Genomic DNA, 5,714 nt, shown 5'->3' with positions numbered 1-5,714 from the left:
GAAGAGAGAAAATAAAGTTGTTTCTGGAGGAGAGTCTCTGGAGGAAGTGTGGAAAGTACCATGGAAGGGGACAGACATTTACAGAAAAGGAATGGCAAAGTCATCAGCTGAATGCAAAAACTAATACCTCATGTTGCAGATGCTTTCTTAATGGCAAATTGAAGAGAGCACAATAATCCATCCATCCTTACTTTAATAAGGGAGTTTTAGTGCTAGGGACTCCAGGGCAATGGGGTGTACACGTAGGCAAGCAGAAGTCTTCATGTGGGGCACCGAGGATCACAGTGCCTATAGCAGCAGTGGCTGGTGTGGGATTGAGTCATTTTTAAGACCCAGAGTTGTTGACCCATCAGGAGACCCACCAACCCCAAGACACAACAGCAGGCATCAGGGTTTGAGAGCCGTGAATTGGCCCAAGCCGTCGCTGCTGTCAAACACCTTCCCCAGCCAGCAAAGCTCTGGGTGGGAGTGCCCCCACTCTGTGCTGTCCCTCCAGTGGCATCCGCCTCCGGGGTCATGGCAAAGCACAAGCAGATCCTGGCCCCCCACCCTTCCACAGACCTCAACTTCAAAGTCCCCTTCATAAATGTAGTCACTACAGATCTTAAGTTGGGAAATCCATCAGACAGAAAAGTGTGCGTCAATGTTAAGACTACAGCACCTGTCAGTGCTTTGTGAGGCCCAACAGTGGAACTATTGACCCAGGGTTGACTGTGACTGTAATGGATTCTAAATTGAGATGTGTCTTTGAAAGGCCCAAAGAAAATGATAAATTGAATGATGTGAAATCTAGCAAAGCTGTTCCACTGAATGCATCTAAACAAGATGGACCTACGCCCAAATCACGTAGTGTTTCACTCAATGATAATGAAACAAGGAAATTCGTGGAAAAGTTAAAAGACCTCAGGGAGAAATGAAGCTATCAGAAGAAAATCGATACCTGAGAGATGAAGGATCAGAAAGGTAGCATACTCTGAGAAACCCAGATCAACCTCAACTGCATCCTTCAAAGATAATGTCACCAATGCTTTTACTTTAATCCTTGTTGTAATCGCAGCCATTTTCATTGGATTCTTTCAAAGGAAATTCATCTTGTAGAGTGAAAGATGCAGAGCTAAGCAATTTTTTTATTTTCTCTTGACCAGAAAAAATTTGTCTACCTACAATTTCATTGGTAGTATAGCCCATGGTGACCATTTTTTTGTGTGTGATTACATCATATAGGTTTTGCCTTTAATGATCTCTTATGCTTAGAAAATACAATAAAAACAATCTGTTCGGCTACTAGACAAATTGTATGTTATCAAATCATTACCAGCAGATGTCAGCTGCACGTTCAGTCCTTTATGAAATTCATAAAATAAATAATTTTTCTCTCTTTGTTTGTTGTTGTTATTGTTAATCCTCACCCGAGGATATTTTTCCATTGATTTGTTAGATAGAGTGGAAGGAAGGGAGAGGGAGAGGGAGACGGAGAGGAGAGAGAGAGAGAGAGAGAGACAGAGAGAAAGAGAGAGAGAGAAATAAGCATCCATGTGAGAGAGACGCATTGATTGGTTGCCTCCAGCATGGCCCTAACTGGGACTGGGGATCAAACCTGCAACCCAGGTACTTGCCCTTGACTGGGAGTGAAACCCTCAACCCTCCAGTCCTCTAATCTAGCCCATGCTCCATTTGCTAAGCCAAACTGCCCAGGGCTCTCTTTGTGGTTTTAATAAGAGTTCAAGAATTGTTCAGAGTCATGTAAATGTTATTTTAGTAATCCGTTTAAATATTATCTTTTGCTGTTACCTCTTGAAATATTATTTATTTAGATTGCTAGTCCTACTCATTCAGGAAGTGCCAAGAGATATTCTGTGGGGAAATGTTGCCTGTTATAGTGTGAATTTTCTCCTTTATTTTTGTTAATATCAAGGCAGACTTTTTCTTATCCCTTGTGAGGTAGCTATTGACTGAGTTTTTCATCCTTACAATCCTATCCTATGGTATTTAACATAAAAAAAATAAAACTGTTAACACATTTTTGCTCAATTAAACAAAGAGTTTTGCTCATTTTACTTCTATTTAAGATAAGAGCTAACATTATTTATGAATCTTTTGCTGTTCCACTGATTTTTTAGGTATTTTATGGAAGTAGATATTCGCCTCACAGTCGTCAACGACCATGTATTAAAAGCAGAGAATAAAATCTTCTAACCAGTGATGTGTATATCTGGTGTTTGAATTCTAACATTGGGTGTTAATGGAATGTATTTAATTAAGTCTTACTGAGTTTTGAAAATTTGTTACAGATATTTGGGCCTCTTCCTGTATAATATCAGATATCACATTCAACCTGTTAACCTCAGGCTGAAATATTTTTTCCCACTAAAGAAAAGCCCCAAATAACATTTTTAAACCTCTACATGTTTTTTTTTTTTTTTTTTTTGCCTGAAATGTGGAGACATGTAATACACCATAACTATACAAGTTAAATAAATGTACTCAGCATTGCAATAATGAAACATAAATCACATACGCCAAGATTCTTTATAACCGAGCTGAAGGGCCCATGGAAATGCTCTCTGACTCATTCTCCAGATCAGTGGTTAATTGCTTCATTCTATTCAAAAGGCCTTTGCTTAAAACTAATTAAAAATTTATTCACTCTTTGAATGGAATAGGTCAAAGTTTTTAAGAACTGCAAGTGCCATTTTCTTAACTTTGGTAAACTTTTCTACACAGAAATGTGATATGCAAAATATGAACGATACTAGATAATTTCTAGGCCTTGAGTCATTAAATGTCAAGTTATTTAATTTAGGTAAGTAGCACCTTTTTTTGTTTGTTTGTTTGGCAAATTTGACTTCCTCAACCTAAGAAAGAAGGCGCTATTGGAGTCTTTTATTGCAGTAACAGTCAAATGCACAAGAGGCCAGACCCCTGTATTAAAAGGGCCGAGTTTCTCACAGCACAGGGAAGAGTGAAGTCGTGTGATTCTCCACAGTTCAGATCCTAGAGGCTGGTGTAGACATAAGCTGCAACCCCTGAAAGGCATGTCCTTTAGAGTTTCACCTGATTGTGGGTCCTTTGTCTCAGTCCATGCGCTGAGACTGCCTCTCCCCACTTCCTCCCATTAACAACGTGAACCAGGTATCCACGATGCACTGTTGTACATGGTCTCTTCTAAGTGGCTCTCAATTCGGTCCTTTCCCCAGTCTTGTTCTCAGGAGTTAAGGGTATTTTGTTCATGTAAACAGTTCAGCTCTGGGCTGAGCGACGGCGCGGTATGTGGTGGAGGGCACGGCAGGAGCCTGGCGATGCAGCGTCAGGACACAGCCTACATAGACGGCGCCCAGGTGGCCAGGCAAGTGGAGCGGTCCAAGCGCTTGAAGGGCCTGCAGCAGCACAGGAAGCTGCGGCTCTGAAATATGTCCTTGCCGTTCGGGTCGAGCACCCAGTAGCTGCCCTTGCCCGTGAGGCTGTGACGGCTGTTGTTCTGTCACTTTTTGGGGTTGTCTCGGCAGAAGGGGACACGCTAGGTAATGACATTGTAGATGCTGCCCGGGGTGAGGTGGCGCCCCTGAGCATGCACGACAGCCATGGGGAGGAGAACAATGTAGCTGTAGGGCCGCTTCCAGCATGGCACGGCTGTAAGAAGCATCTTAGTGACTGAGAGCATTTCTACACAGAAAGGACAGGATGATTTTGAAATCTAAAGGACAGCAAGCAAAGCCAAGGAAAAGCTAAAAATAGTAGACAAACACACAAAGAGGCAGCTGACCAAATGGGAGATGATATTTGCAAACAATAGCTCTCACAAAAGTCTAATATCCAAAATATGTAAAGAACTCATAAAACTCAACAACCCAATTGAAAAATGAGCATTGGACCTAAACACACACCTTTTCCAAGAGCACATACAAATGGCCAACAGATATATGTAAAGCTGTTCTACTTCACTAGCAATTAGGGAAATACCCATTACTACAATGAAATTCCACCTCACACCTGTTACAATGGCTATTATCAACAAAACAAGTAATAACAAGTGATGGAGAGGTTGTGGAGAATGGGAACCTTCATTCACCTCTGGTGGGGATGTAGACTGATAACATCCACTATGGAAAACAGTCTGGCAATTCCTCAAAAATTTAAGAATAGAATTACCATATGACCTAGATATATGACACCTGGGTATATACCTGAAAAACTCGAAAACATGTATTTGTAAAGATATATCTACCCGTGTTCACTGCAGCATTATTCACGGTGGCCAAGACATGAAGACAACCAGTGTCCTGTGATAGAGCATTGGATTAAGAAGATGTGGTACATATATACAATGGAATACTACTCAGCCACAGAAAAGATGAAATGCTGCCGTTTGCAACAACATGGATGGACCTTGAGGATATTATGCTAAGTGAAATAAGCCAGTCAGAAAAATCTCAGAACTACATGATTTAATTCATATGTGGGATATAAAACTGAAACTCATGGACACAAACAGCAGCATGTTTGTTGCCATAGAAAAGGGGGTTGAGGTGTGGGGGGTGAAGGAGGCCTAATATATAGTGATGGAAGATTTGACTTTGGGTGGTGGGCACATAGTGCAATAAACAGATCTTGTATCATAGAAATCTGCACCTGAAACCTATGTGATCCTATTAATCAATGTCACCCCAATAAATTTAATTTAAAAGAAAATATAGGTAAGCATAAAGAAGAATAACACCACTATTAACCCCAGGAGCCAAAGATTAACTATTAACTATTACCTGTTGTATGCCTTTCTAGACGTTTTTACTATGCGTAGTCATGGGGTCATGTACTACATACTGTTTTAAACTTGACATTTTTTATATCTCATGAATCTTTCTTAGTGTCAATAAATAGTTCTAAAAACCATAAAAAATATTGTGTTTCAACATTACTCTTAACCATGTACATATATAAGCCTGTTCACTGGAGAAAAAAATTGTAAAAGTTTTGTCCAAACAGAAGTATCATATAATTCTCTATTTATTTGAACCTTAGCAATTCTCATTATAATCTATATTATTTAAGTATAAATATATAAATTTGTATATATGAATTACACAGTTATAGAAATATATAAAACATATTTATATACAAATATATATTATATACAAGTATATATAATTTAAAATATTTTAACTATGGCACAATGTATCATGTGTCCTGTGTCTGCTCTATTTTAAGGAGTAACTATGAAAAGACCAAAATCATTACCAAAAAAAAAAAAAAAATCTGTCTTATTTCCTCTGTTAAACTAATAGTAGCAAGAAGTTTTTATTTCAATTAATTAGGTTAAATGAAAATGTATGGAATATGCACTATAAGCCAGGCATTATGCTAAGCACAGAAAATATAAAAATAAAAAGTTCTATTTCTATTACATCTAACTACAAAGCTATATATTTCACATTTTATTTGTTATATAAAGCTATGAAGTCGATATTCTCACCATTCTCCAGGAAAGGAAATTCTGGCTCTGATTAGATTAAGTCAGGTCAGCACTGCTACCTGCAAGCCAAATTTGCCACCCTCACACCATTCACTAGGGGCTGTAACTACACAGATGAGTATTTGTGACAAACAATATAGCCCACCTAGACTAAAGTATTTACTATTCTGTCCATTTACAGAAAAAGGTTGTCAATCTTGTTTTAATCTATCTAACTTATTTATTATAACATTACTTATGAATA

The 5,714-nt window shown here is 38.7% G+C and overlaps 1 pseudogene; it reads left to right on the top strand.

Annotated features, from left to right (window-relative positions):
* Window positions 1-501: 501 nt before the first annotated feature.
* On the top strand, window positions 502-1,098 carry LOC118642374 (annotated as a pseudogene).
* The last annotated feature ends 4,616 nt before the right edge of the window (window positions 1,099-5,714 follow it).

The sequence above is a fragment of the Molossus molossus genome, unplaced genomic scaffold (assembly GCF_014108415.1).
Source record: "Molossus molossus isolate mMolMol1 unplaced genomic scaffold, mMolMol1.p scaffold_m16_p_3, whole genome shotgun sequence".
In the NCBI taxonomy this organism is placed as follows: Eukaryota; Metazoa; Chordata; class Mammalia; order Chiroptera; family Molossidae; genus Molossus; species Molossus molossus.
Note: the sequence above shows the minus strand (reverse complement) of the source record. Positions and strands in the feature narration are given on the sequence as shown.